Source organism: Lolium rigidum, chromosome 7 (genome assembly GCF_022539505.1).
Source record: "Lolium rigidum isolate FL_2022 chromosome 7, APGP_CSIRO_Lrig_0.1, whole genome shotgun sequence".
Classification (NCBI taxonomy): Eukaryota; Viridiplantae; Streptophyta; class Magnoliopsida; order Poales; family Poaceae; genus Lolium; species Lolium rigidum.
This window is the reverse complement of record NC_061514.1, coordinates 125,812,833-125,827,361: the sequence shown is the minus strand read 5'-3', so window position 1 is coordinate 125,827,361 and position 14,529 is coordinate 125,812,833.

The following is a 14,529-nucleotide window of genomic DNA, read 5'->3' as shown; positions in this document are numbered from 1 at the left end:
CCCTCTATTTGCCAACACGCCATTAATATGGAAGATGATGCGAAGCTTGTTGTTGAACCTCAGCGTCGTCTAATTCCTAAGATGAAGGATGTGGTAAGAAATGAGGTATTAAGACTCCTTGAAGTCTGGTATTATATATCCTATTGCTGATAGTAGATGGGTTAGTCCTGTGCATTGTTTTCCTAAGAAAGGAGGAATGACTGTTGTGCCTAATGATAATGATGAGCTCATCCCTCAAAGAGTAGTTGTAGGTTATAGAATGTGCATTGATTATCGGAAAGTTAATAAGGTTACTAAGAAAGATCATTACCCTTAACCATTTATTGATCAAATGTTAGAAAGGTTATCTAAAAATACTCATTTTTGCTTTCTTGATGGTTATTACGGGTTTTCACAAATTGCTCGTTGAAACTAAAGATCAAGAGAAAACCACTTTCACTTGTCCCTATGGAACTTATGCTTATAGGCGTATGCCTTTTGGTTTATGTAATGCTCCTGCTACTTTTCAAAGATGCATGTCTGCTATTTTTCATGGATGTTGTGAGAGTATTGTAGAGGTATTCATGGACGATTTTTCTATCTATGGGAATTCTTTTGATAGTTGCTTGCGAAACCTTGATAAAGTTTTGCAGAGATGTGAAGAAACTAACCTTGTTCTTAATTGGGAGAAATGCCACTTTATGGTTAATGAAGGAATTGTATTAGGACATAAAATTTCCGAGAGAGGTATTGAAGTTGATAGAGCTAAAGTTGAAGCCATTGAGAAGATGCCCTATCCTAGGGATGTTAAAGGTATTCGTAGTGTTCTTGGTCATGTTGGGTTTTATAGGAGGTTTATTAAAGACTTCTCCAAGATTTCAAAGCCTCTTACTAATCTTCTTCAAAAAGATGTACCCTTTGTTTTTGATGATGATTGTAAGGAAGCTTTTGAAACTCTAAAGAAAGCCTTAACAACTGCTCCTATAGTTGAACCTCCTGATTGGAACTTACCATTTGAAATTATGTGCGATGCTAGTGATTTTGCTGTAGGCGCTGTTCTTGGACAGCGAGTAGATAAAAAACTGAATGTTATTCATTATGCTAGTAAGACTCTTGATGCTGCTCAAAGAAATTATGCTACAACTGAAAAAGAACTGTTAGCTGTAGTCTTTGCTTGTGATAAGTTTAGATCTTATATTGTTGATTCAAAAGTTACAATTCATACTGATCATGCTGCAATTAGATATCTTATGACAAAGAAAGATGCTAAACCGAGACTTTTTTTTTTTTGAAACTCTAACAGTAGGAAAGGCTCCTACTGTTTTCCTTTTGTATTACTATAAGATATCAGGTTACATCACGGACTGTACATAAGAATGGAGAGAGTCTCCAAAAACAAAAGTGTGAGGAAACAGAGCTACTTTCTAGAGGTTATTTGAGAGAGCAAGAATAAAGGAATGTAATTCCTCTTTGGTCCTATGAATTAATAGTGGGAAAATCTCTTTGAACCTTCTCTTCCAGGAATGTACTGTCGGGGCAATATTCTTGAAGATCATGTCATTTCTTTCCTTCCATATGCACCATGCTCCAACAGTAAAGATTTCCATGTACATCAGGCTTTTCCATTGCTCTTTCCCTTTTTCAATAATCTGTAATCTTGTACCACTCTGTTGCCGAGTGGAAGTTCAGTTCATTCCAACAAGAAGTACTGAACTCACAATGAAATAGCAGGTGTTCAATTGTTTCCTCAAGTGTTTTGTCACAAAGCACACAATCATATGAAGAATTGATGTGATAATGTCGTCTTTTAAGCATGTTGCGTGTGTTCAGCCTGTCAGATAAGACCAACCAAGCAAAAAACTTCAACTTGGGTGTACATTTGGATTTCCAGATCCATTTGAAAGCACAATGAGGTGTAATCTCCTTGAACCGAGACTTATTAGATGGGTACTTCTTTTGCAAGAATTTGATTTACATATTGTAGATAGGAAAGGCGCTGATAATCCTGTTGCTGATAATTTGTCTAGATTGGAAAATATTGCTTATGATCCTGTTCCTGTTAATGATAGTTTTCCAAATGAACAATTGGCTGTAATAAAGGTGAGCTCGCGAGACGAGTCCTTGGTATGCTGATTATGCTAACTTTATTGTTTCCAAGTACTTGCCTCCAACCTTTTCAGACTCAGCAAAGGAGGAAATTCTTTTATGACTTGAGGCATTATTTTTGGGATGACCCACACTTATATAAAGAAGGAGTGGATGGTATTCTGCGAAGGTGTGTTCCCGAATATGAACAACAAGAGATATTGAGTAAATGTCATGGTAGTGCTTATGGAGGACATCAGAACCGCGCAAAAGGTTCTACAATCAGGTTTTTATTGGCCAACTCTCTTCAAAGATGCAAGGAAGTTTATTTTATCTTGTGATGAATGTCAAAGGGTTGGTAATATCTCCAGGCGCAATGAAATGCCGATGAATTATACTCTCGTTATTGAACCGTTTGATTGTTGGGGATTTGACTTCATGGGACCTTTTCCCTCTTCAGAAGGTAACACTCATATACTTGTTGCTGTTGATTATGTTACTAAATGGGTGGAAGCCATACCTACAAAAAGTGCTGATGGTGAGACCTCTTTAAGAATGCTTTTAGACATTATTTTTCCTAGATTTGGAGTGCCTAGATATATTATGACAGATGGAGGTTCTCATTATATTCATGGTGGTTTTAGAAAAACTCTTGCTAAATATGGTATTAATCATAGAATTGCTTCCGCTTATCATCCTAAAACTAGTGGGCAAGTAGAACTATCAAATAGAGAAATTAAATCTATCTTGCAAAAGACTGTTAATAAAACTAGAAAGAATTGGGCTAGTAAATTGAAGGAAGCACTATGGGCTTATAGAACTGCTTATAAAAACCCCATGGGAATGTCACCTTATAAAATGGTTTATGGAAAAGCTTGTCATTTACCTTTAGAACTAGAGCACAAAGCTTATTGGGTCAGTTAGAGAACTAAATAAAGATCCTAAACTAGCCGGTAATAAGAGGTTGCTGCAATTAAGTTCTCTAGATGAATGGAGAAGTGAAGCTTATGAAAATGCTAAACTCTTTAAAGAGAAAGTTAAGAAATGGCATGATAGAAGGATTATCAAAAGAGAGTTTAATATTGGGGATAAAGTCCTATTGTATCGGTCTCGTCTCGCGATTCTTTGCGAGGAAATTACTCTCGAAATGGGAAGGACCATATGTTGTTGAGGAGGTGTATCGTTCAGGAGCAATTAAAATTAGTTCTCTCCAAGGCAATGCCACGCAAGTGGTGAATGGACAAAGACTCAAGCACTATATCTCAGGTGATTCTTATAATGTAGATGTTGATGTTATTCGAGTGGAAACACCGGAGGCTTTCATCAAAGGTCAAATTGACAGTCCACCAGAACCCGACTTTGAATAGGTAATAGTACAGGTAATAAAAGTTCGCGATTTACTTTCCGAACAATGTTTTGCTGTTTTTGGAAAATATGAAAAATTACGAGATCGAAACGGAGTGGAGGAGACGCACGAGGGCGTGCCCCCATAGGCCGGCGCGGCCAGGCCTTGGCCCGCGCCGCCCTATGAGCTGGCCGCCTCGTCGCCCCTCTCCGACTCTTGTTCGACCTGGTACTTTCCGTTTGTTGTGAAATTTTTTACTATATAATCCCCCGGACCCCTGGAGGTCCGTATATCGTTTTCTCGACGTGTTTTGTTTCGAGCTGTTTTTGCCAGGATTTGTCTTTGATCTAGAAGCACCATGGTCTCCCACAACAAGGACAAGGAGCCTTCGGAGGAAGGTATTCAAGACCCCGAGTTGAAGGAAGAAGTCAAGGAGGATGAAGAGGAAGTCGAAGAAGTTCCGCAAGTACGCCCGCGCACTACCATTGCAAGCATCGGAGTGGTGTCAAACCCGTTCAACGCCAAGAAGAGCGCACGGATTAGCACCGGAGGAGGAGTTCCACGTCATTACCTAGCTCCAAAGACATCTTCTTCGAGCACTTACCATCCCTTCCGCAATCTAATCTACAATAATCAAATTGAAAGGACTCCCAAGGCAGCATTGCCTAGCAATTGGGATATAGATCGTTCTAACACTGCAGGAAGGACGAAGCCTGAAGCTGAAGGGTGGGGAAATAACTCCAAGAATTGGGACTCGCCATCGGACATACTTCTTAATCGCGTCGAGCACAATTCGGAGATGATCCGCAACCTCCTGTACAAGATTGATGAGATTCAGGAGCTTGTGGAGAAGCTTGTGAGGAATTCATCACCACCACCGCCAAAGGAGTAATTCATCATCGGTATTGGCATCCCCTTGGTTTGTTCCAAGCTTGGGGGAGTGCCGCGGTATCACATCATCACTACCTTTTACTTTTTACTATCAAGTAGTGTCATATCATGAGTAGGGAAGTTATCATATAAGATGGGTTGCAGTGTGGAAGTATCTCTCCTTTAGTTGGTTGTCTATGTATCCCTTGGTGTGAGTTATCATTATGAAATATTAATGAGAAGTCTTATCATTTACATATTGCACATCTTATTTTAGTTTGCAATTTCTAGTATATGATTGATCTTGATTTTAGTATTGGTACCACTTTGGGAGCATTGAGTAAATCTATTTGGTTTTGGCAAACTTAGCATTGGTCAATAGCAACAACACCTTGAGGTTTAAGTAGAAAAGAGAAATACACATAGTTGTTTCATTGTCTTCCTTTCTTGTTAGTTCATAGCTTATTATTCTGAAGTTAAAATTGTTTGTGCTTGCAAGAAAGATGCATGATTATGTCTATCACATGTATATTTGTTTGTTTCCCTTAACTCTTATGCTTGCTAATTAACCTTGCTAGCCAAAGACCTGTACTGAGAGGGAATGCTTCTCGTGCATCCAAACCTGAACCCAAACCTATGCCATTTGTGTCCACCATATCTACCTACTCGCATGGTATTTCACGCCATTCCAAGTAAATACTTCATGTGCTACCTTTAAACAATTCAAAATTTATTACTTCTTATTTGTGTCAATGTTTTATAGCTCATGAGGAAGTATGTGGTGTTTTATCTTTCAGTCTTGTTAGGCAGTTTCCGCTAATGGACTAGTGGCTTCATCCACTTATCCTATAATTTTGCGAAAAGAGCTGGCAACGGGGTTCCCAGCTCCAATTAATCAACCCTCATTAATAATTCTCTTCACATGTTTTGCCCTGATTCATCAGTAAGCAACTTAATTTTGCAATAGACACTCCTCCATGGTATGAGATTGTTGGAAGGCACCCGAGGATTCGGTTAGCCATGGCTTGTGTAAGCAAAGGTTGGGGGGAGTGTCATCCTTAAATAAACTAAAGTACATGTGTAAACAAAAGAGAAGAGGGATGATCTACCTTGCTAGTAGAAATAACGTCCTTCATGGGAGCCGCTCTTTGGAAGTCTGTTTGGCAAGGGGGTTAGAGTACCCGCTACCAGTCGTTGACAACGACAAACACCTCTCAAAACTTTACTTTTATTCTCTTTATATGATTTCAAAACTGAAAAAGCTCTAGCACATGATTTAATCCCTGCTTCCCTCGCGAAGGGCCTGTCTTTTACTTTATGTTGAGTCAGTAAACCTATTTCCATCCATCTCAAGCAAGCATTTGAGTTGTTGTGATCAAACCATTATATTGTGATTTGCTTCATCATGTCTTTACTCTTCCTTGTTTAGTACAAGTTTTATCTGAATGAATATAGCTTTGAAAGTTATCAATGATCATTATGATTGAGTATGCAGGATGAACCACATAAGCTTTAACATGAGAGCGCTGCTCAATAGATAAGTGTAATCGTTAACTGTTCTCTCGACCAAGAACGAAGTTTGCCATCACCAACTATGATTTCTTATGCACCTTTATTTGTGATTACCTTATACTTGTTTCAAGTTGAATTATATGAGGAAGTTGTTTACTAGAATGTCTTGTGTGAATGAATATGATGCTTCTTGTCCGTATTTTATTTATCGACTCTTCACTCCATAAACATGTGGTCCTGTTTACCGAGTTCAGCTTCGCTTGGGGACAAGCGAAGTCTAAGCTTGGGGGGAGTTGATACGTCCAATTTGCATCACTATTTTATATCATAATTTGCTCTTATTCATTGATATATTTCATATTTGGAGATGATACTTATGTTATTTCATCTATTTTGCATGTTTCATGATTATTGGAGGATCGCGCACCGGAGCCAGGATTCTGCTGGAAAAAGCACCGTCAGAATGCAATATTTCGGAAGATCAACAATTGAAGGAAATTATACGAAAATTCCTATTTTTCCAGATGACGAAGGGAGCCAGAAGGGGGAGCTGAGGAGGGCCGCCATGGCCCCCCCACAGGCCGACGCGGGCCCTGCCCTGGCCGCGCCGCCCTGTGAGGAGGGGGGCCCACAGCCCCTCTCGCCTCCTTTTCTTCGCGTATGCCTTCGTCCCGAAAACCTAAGCCAGGGGGGTACGTCGAACGGAGCCACAGCCGCCTCGCGGGGCGGAGAACACCAGAGAGAAAAGAGCTCTCTGGCGGGCAGGAATCCGCCGGGAAATTCCCTCCCGGAGGGGGAAATCGACGCCATCGTCACCGTCATCGAGCTGGACATCATCTCCATCACCATCACCATCATGTTCATCATCATCACCGCCGTCTCCACCGCTGCACCCCGTCACCGTTGTAGAAATTTGGGTTTGATCTTGATTGTTTGATAGGGGAAACTCTCCCGGTGTTGATTTCTACTTGTTATTGATGTTATTGAGTGAAACCGTTGAACCAAGGTTTATGTTCAGATTGTTATTCATTATCATATCACCTCTGATCATGTTCCATATGATGTCTCGTGAGTAGTTCGTTTAGTTCTTGAGGACATGGGTGAAGTCTAAATGTTAGTAGTGAAGTATGGTTGAGTAATATTCAATGTTATGATATTTAAGTTGTGGTGTTATTCTTCTAGTGGTGTCGTGTGAACGTCGACTACACGACACTTCACCTTTATGGGCCTAGGGGAATGCATCCTGTACTCGTTTGCCAATTGCGGGGTTGCCGGAGTGACGAAACCCGAGCCCCCGTTGGTATATCGATGCGGGAGGGATCGCAGGATCTCGCAGTTTAAGGCCGTGGTTAGATTTATCTTAATTACTTTCTTGTAGTTGCGGATGCTTGCAAGGGGTATAATCACAAGTATGTATTAGTCCTAGGAAGGGCGGTACATTATCATAGGTTCACCCACACAACACTTATCAAAACAATGAAGATTAATTAGCCGTATGTAGCGAAAGCACTAGACTAAAATCCCGTGTGTCCTCGAGAACGTTTGGTTAATATAAGTAAACAAACCGGCTTGTCCTTTGTGCTAAAAAGGATTGGGCCACTCGCTGCAATTATTACTCTCGCACTTTACTTACTCGTACTTTATTCATCCGTTACATCAAAACCCCTGAATACTTGTCTATGAGCATTTACAGTGAATCCTTCATCGAAACTGCTTGTCAACACCTTCTGCTCCTCGTTGGGATCGACATTCTTACTTATCGAAGATACTGCGATACACCCCCTATACTTGTGGGTCATCAAAAACATGTGAGTATCATCATAAAAGTAGCATGGAACATAAGAAATTATAGATACGTTTGGGACGTATCAAAGATCTAGGTACAATACCACCACCAAAGGAAGATCCTGTTTTTGATTTAAAACCGTTGCCTGATAATCTTAAGTATGCTCATATTGATGATAAGAAAATATATCCTGTTATTATTAGTTCTAAGCTTTCAGATTTTGAGGAAGAAAGGTTATTGGAAATATTGAAGAAACACCGAAGAGCTATTGGCTACACTCTTGATCATTTGAAGGGGATTTCTCCCTCTATTTGCCAACATGCCATCAACATGGAAGATGATGCAAAGCCTGTTGTTGAACATCAGCGTCGTCTAATTTCTAAGATGAAGGATGTGGTAAGGAATGAGGTATTAAAACTTCTTGAAGCAGGTATTATATATCCTATTGCTGATAGTAGATGGGTTAGTCATGTGCATTGTGTTCCTAAGAAAGGAGGAATAACTGTTATGCCTAATGATAATGATGAGCTCATCCCTCAAAGAGTAGTTGTAGGGTATAGAATGTGCATTGATTATCGAAAAGTTAATAAAGTTACTAAGAAAGATCATTACCCTTTACCTTTTATTGATCAAATGTTAGAAAGGTTGTCTAAAAATACTCATTTTTGCTTTCTTGATGGTTATTCGGGTTTTCACAAATTGCTGTTAAAACTAAAGATCAAGAGAAAACCACTTTCACTTGTGCCTAATGATAATGATGAGCTCATCCCTCAAAGAGTAGTTGTAGGGTATAGAATGTGCATTGATTATCGAAAAGTTAATAAAGTTACTAAGAAAGATCATTACCCTTTACCTTTTATTGATCAAATGTTAGAAAGGTTGTCTAAAAATACTCATTTTTGCTTTCTTGATGGTCATTCTGGGTTTTCACAAATTGCTGTTAAAACTAAAGATCAAGAGAAAACCACTTTCACTTGTGCCTAATGATAATGATGAGCTCATCCCTCAAAGAGTAGTTGTAGGGTATAGAATGTGCATTGATTATCGAAAATTTAATAAAGTTACTAAGAAAGATCATTACCCTTTACCTTTTATTGATCAAATGTTAGAAAGGTTGTCTAAAAATACTCATTTTTGCTTTTTGATGGTTATTCTAGGTTTTCACAAATTGCTGTTAAAACTAAAGATCAAGAGAAAACCACTTTCACTTGTCCCTATGGAACTTATGCTTATAGGCGTATGCCTTTTGGTTTATGTAATGCTCCTGCTACTTTTCAAAGATGCATGTCTGCTATTTTTCATGGCTTTTGTGAAAAGATTGTAGAGGTATTCATGGATAATTTTTCTGTCTATGGGAATTCTTTTGATAGTTGCTTGCGAAACCTTGATAAAGTTTTGCAGAGATGTGAAGAAACTAACCTTGTTCTTAATTGGGAGAAATGCCACTTTATGGTTAATGAAGGAATTGTATTGGGACATAAAATTTCTGAGAGAGGTATTGAAGTTGATAGAGCTAAAGTTGAAGCAATTGAGAAGATGCCCTATCCTAGAGATGTTAAAGGTATTCGTAGTGTTCTTGGTCATGATGGGTTTTATAGGAGATTTATTAAAGATTTCTCTAAGATTTCAAAGCCTCTTACTAATCTTCTTCAAAAAGATGTACCTTTTGTTTTTGATGATGATTGTAAGGAAGCTTTTGAAACTCTAAAGAAAGCCTTAACAACTGCTCATGTAGTTGAACCTCCTGATTGGAATTTACCTTTTGAAATTATGTGTGATGCTAGTGATTTTGATGTACGTGTTGTTCTTGGACAGCGAGTAGATAAAAAATTAAATGTTATTCATTATGCTAGTAAAACTCTTGATGTTGCTCAAAGAAATTATGCTACAACTGAAAAAGAATTATTAGCTGTAGTGTTTGCTTGTGACAAGTTTAGATCTTATATTGTTGATTCAAAAGTTACGATTCATACTGATCATGCTGCAATTAGATACCTTATGGAAAAGAAAGATGCTAAGCCAAGGCTTATTAAATGGGTGCTTATTTTGCAAGAATTTGATTTACATATTATAGATAGGAAGGGTGCTGATAATCCTGTTGCTGATAATTTGTCTAGATTGGAAAATATTACTTATGATCCTATTCCTGTTAATGATAGTTTTCCAAATGAACAATTGGCTGTAATAAAGGTGAGCTCGCGAGATAGTCCTTGGTATGCTGATTATGCTAACTTTATTGTTTCCAAGTACTTGCCTCCAACCTTTTCAGCTTCAGAGAAAGGAGGAAATTCTTTTATGACTTGAGGCATTATTTTTGGGATGACCCACACTTATATAAAGAAGGAGTGGATGGTATTATGCGAAGATGTGTTCCCGAATATGAACAACAAGAGATATTGAGTAAGTGTCATGGTAGTGTTTATGGAGGACATCACGCCGGAGATAGAACCGCGCAAAAGGTTCTACAATCAGGCTTCTATTGGCCAACTCTCTTTAAAGATGCAATAAAGTTTATCTTATCTTGTGATGAATGTCAAAGGGTTGGTAATATCTCCAGACGCAATGAAATGCCTATTAATTATACTCTTGTTATTGAACCATTTGATTGTTGGGGGTTTGACTTCATGGGACATTTCCCTTCTTCAGAAGGTAACACTCATATTCTTGTTGTTGTTGATTATGTTACTGTTATCACCAGAATTTGACCGGATCAGAGGTGGGCCACGATTAAGATGGGCTTGAAGAATATACCTGGAAGAAATACATGAATCGGCCTTGTATACAAAGTTTGGGCTAGTTTGCCCGTGTATCTGTAATATAGTAGGATATGTGTCGGTAGATAGGATTTAGCTCGTGCACGGCTGGGATTACTCCCACGTTAGAAAGTCTACGGACTATAAATATGTATCTAGGGTTATTGAGAAAGACAACAATCACGTTCATCACAAACCAATCTAGGCGCATCGCCAACCCCTTGTTTCGAGGGTTTCTTCCGGTAAGCATCATGTCGCCTAGATCGCATCTTGCGATCTAGGCCTACAAGTTTAGTCGTTGTTCATGCGTTGCTCGTGCTGAAGCCTTGTTGATGGCGAGCAACGTAGTTATCATAGATGTGTTAGGGTTAGCATTGTTTCATCGTCTCACATGCTTTCGTACATGCAACCCTTAGATGTCTAGCCGCCCTTACACCTATCTTAGGTGTAAGGGAGGCACCTCGCTTGATCATTATTTAGTAGATCCGATCCGTTATGATTGCTCCTTGTTCTTCAAGGATTAGTTTAATATCTGCATAGTTAGGCCTTGCAAACGGGTTGAAGGATCTAGTAGCACGTAGGGTGTAGTTTGCTAGCCCTAGATGAGATGTTCCGGGGATCAACTTCATGTTGGTTTTTAGGCCTTATCTAGGGTCGGTTTATTATCATCGTGCGTGGCTGCCAGGCTCAATCACGTGTAGGATGTTCCGATTATGTGGTGAAAACCCTAAATCGTCGTAGGTCGTTTTAGCTTTATTTTGATCAAGAAGGACCACCATGTGATCGTATACCTCATACGGATCGTGGGTGGATCGGCTCCTTGAGCCGATTCACAGGACAACCTGAGAGCCGATCGAGGCTCGTATTTAATGTTTACGTGTATGCCATGCAGGAACTAAGCGAAGCAAATCCATCACCTTCCCGACCGGGTATAGGTCGGTGGCACGCCCTGCACCAAGCATCGGACGTGCGTGCCGAGGCTTTGCGGGCCGTCGCTCGAGGGACCAGGGCCAGCCGCAGTCCTGGGAGCCTCCCGGCTCTACTGTGTTGCCCGTCGCTGCCCGCCGGTGGGTTTCTGACCGCAACACATTCTGGCAAGCCCGGTGGGACGGCCTTCGACATCAACTGCATCGCCATCTACATCTGAGATGGCGGAAGGTACTCCGGTCACGTACGAAGATCTGACGGAGGAGCTCAAGAAGAAGTATGACGAGGTCAAAGCTATCCTCGAAGCCGACCTCATCGGCTCTTTCCAGAGAACCCGCTCACACGGCATCAGGTGGAAAGGGTTCTCACCTGAAGGCGCGCTCGATGGAGTGGACCCGTCTACCCCTTCGAAGAACGCACCAGGTCTCTGCGTTAGGAGATTAATTTCATGGTAGCTCATTCGCTGCACCGCCATTCTGAGAGCCTGGTGAACACTTTGGAGCGTGTCGCCCTTCGGGTGATCCAGGAATCATGAGCCATCAATATTCTCCGTCAGGACCAGCTCTAGGGACTCACCAAGGAGAGATACCACTCCAGTCCCGACCACCGTTGCCGTTCGCGTTGGCAGCACCAGAAGTGCCGAGTTCACCGGCATACGTCGTCTACAAGATCGGTGGTGACCCTAGTGATTACCAATTCTTGTATGAGGCGCCTAAGGAGACCCCTCACGGATACACGTGCACATACGTGCCAGACTGCAGTAACTGGGCGCTCTCGAACCAGACTGCAACAGCAGGGACTTCTAGAACAGCAGGAGGAACTTCTGGAACAGATCTTGAGAAGCAGACGTGGCTAGCTAAGTATGCCACTCCGACGAACCTCCGCAGCTCAACTCCCGCAGCTTGGCTCGTAGCTTGAGAAGCAAGCGTGGCTGGCTAAGTATGCCACTCCAGCGAATCTTCGTAGTTCGACTCCGGCAGCCAGCACCGCGGATCAGATCGATACAATCTTGAGAGACCAGTTCGGCATGGTGCCGAAAATGAGGGCAATCGGCTATTCCAAGCCGTACCCCAACGAGTACGATTTGATCCCACTACCACCCAAATATCGGCTTCCTGAATTCTCCAAGTTTAGTGGGTCAGATGGCTCCAGTTCAATCGAACACGTTAGCCGATATTTGGCGCAGCTGGGCACGATCTCAGCATCAGATGAACTACGTGTGAGGTTCTTCGCACAATCCCTCACAGGATCGGCTTTCGGGTGGTACACATCGCTGCCACCAGACTCAATCCGGACTTGGAAGCAGTTGGAAGAACAGTTCCACATGCAGTATCACTCAGAGGCTTCCGAGCCTGGCATTGCCGATCTAGCACAAGTGCGACAGAAGCGCGGAAAAACGGTGTCGGAATACATCCGGCGCTTCGGGACCGTTAGGAACCGATGCTATTCGGCTCGTGTGACCGAAAAGAAGCAGTCGAGTTGGCAGTGGTGGGTCTCGCATCACCGATCAAGGATGTGGCCTCCCAAGCAGACTACCCTTCACTGGCGCATATGGTGCAGAAGCTGTCATTATATGAACAGCGCCACCTAGAGGTGTACCAGGATAAATTCAAGCGTGCGGTAGTCCTGGTTGAGGCAAATGAAGATGAAGGCTCTGCGGGAGATCAAGAGGTAGCAGCGGCTGAATGGACTCGGGGGGCAAGCCCCGTGTCCTGCAAGTGGGTTAAACCACAAGGTCCTCCAAGAGGGTTTGAATTCGACGTGACCAAAGCTGAGCAAATTTTCGACCTCTTACTTAAGGAGAAGCAGCTAAAGTTACCCGAAGGCCACAAAATCCCCACGGCACAGGAGCTGAACGGAAAGCCATACCGCAAGTGGCATAACACGTTCACCCATACCACCAACGACTGCAGGGTGTGGCGTCAGCAGATCCAAATGGCGATAGAACAAGGGCGGCTAATTTTTAGCCAGCACGCCATGAAAGTCGACACGCACCCCTTCCCCGCCGTTAACATGGTGGAGTGCACTTACCCTGGGAGGTGCCAGCCAGGTTCCTCGTTCAGCATCAACATGGTAGGACCTGGGCACCACTCTGGTAAGGACAGAGATGAGGGCAGCCGCTCTCATGACGAGGACAAAGAGGAAGCCGTTCCACGCGATCGGCTCCGGGACGATGGCAAGCGCTACATCACAAAGGGAGAAGTGAAGAATGTGCGATATCAGCGACCTCTCTCTGATCACCTCCTCAACAAATACGTGAGTCAATACAACCAACGCCGGCGATATGACGACGATGACGAAAGAGATTGTCTGGCTAGCAGAGACGCCAGGAGAGACCGTCGGCATGATCGCGACGAGGAGAGATATGAGCGCCATGCCAAGGAGAAGTCAAGAGAACAAGACGACGCGGATAGGCACTGGGACTGTCCCTTCTTCAGACACTACTGGGATTCAGAAATGAGCCGATTGCCTACAATCGGCAACTGCCCAGAATGTAGAGAGAAGAAGAAGGGTGCAGGAGACGTGTCAGTATTCAAACGTCTAGGGCCGCTCCCATCTCGGAACAAGTACGCCGAGTCCTCTCGGGTGGAAGATCTCGAGGAGTTAGAAGACGACGATGAAGAAGAAGAAGATAAGTACCACCGGCCAAGGTGGTGCCCCGATGGACTCAGCCGTTCCCAAAAGCGTAGGGTTCAGCGAGCTACGTGGTTTGGAGGAAGCTGAAAGGTTATACCCGCACACGTTAAGGAAGGCGCGGCCTGATCCGGCCGCGAAAATTCAGCGAACTCCGGACGAAGAAGGTCGACCACAAAAGAAAGAGTGGCGTCCCAAACAAAGGAAAGCCGATGATGAGACATCGGCCGGCACAAACATGGTGTTCATCCTTCCAGTGGAGTTTAGTGCTCCGAGGATTAGACGAAGCACCAGGTGGCACAACTTGACCGCAGCCCACGGCCGCTTGTCTTTGAGAAGCCACGAGAAAGAAGCTACGGACACCTGAAGGCCCTGTACCTACGAGGTTATATCAATGGGCAGCCTGTCAACAAGATGCTGGTGGACACTGGAGCGGCAGTCAACATTATGCCATACTCCATGCTACGTCGGTTAGGACGCTCTAGCTCGGATCTGATCAAGACCAATGTTACACTGAGCGATTTCAACGGCCAAGCATCTGAAGCGCAAGGTGTTCTGAACGTGGATCTGACCGTAGGGAGAAAAACCATCCCTACGACGTTCTTTATTGTCGACAGCAAGAGCACCTATGCTGTCCT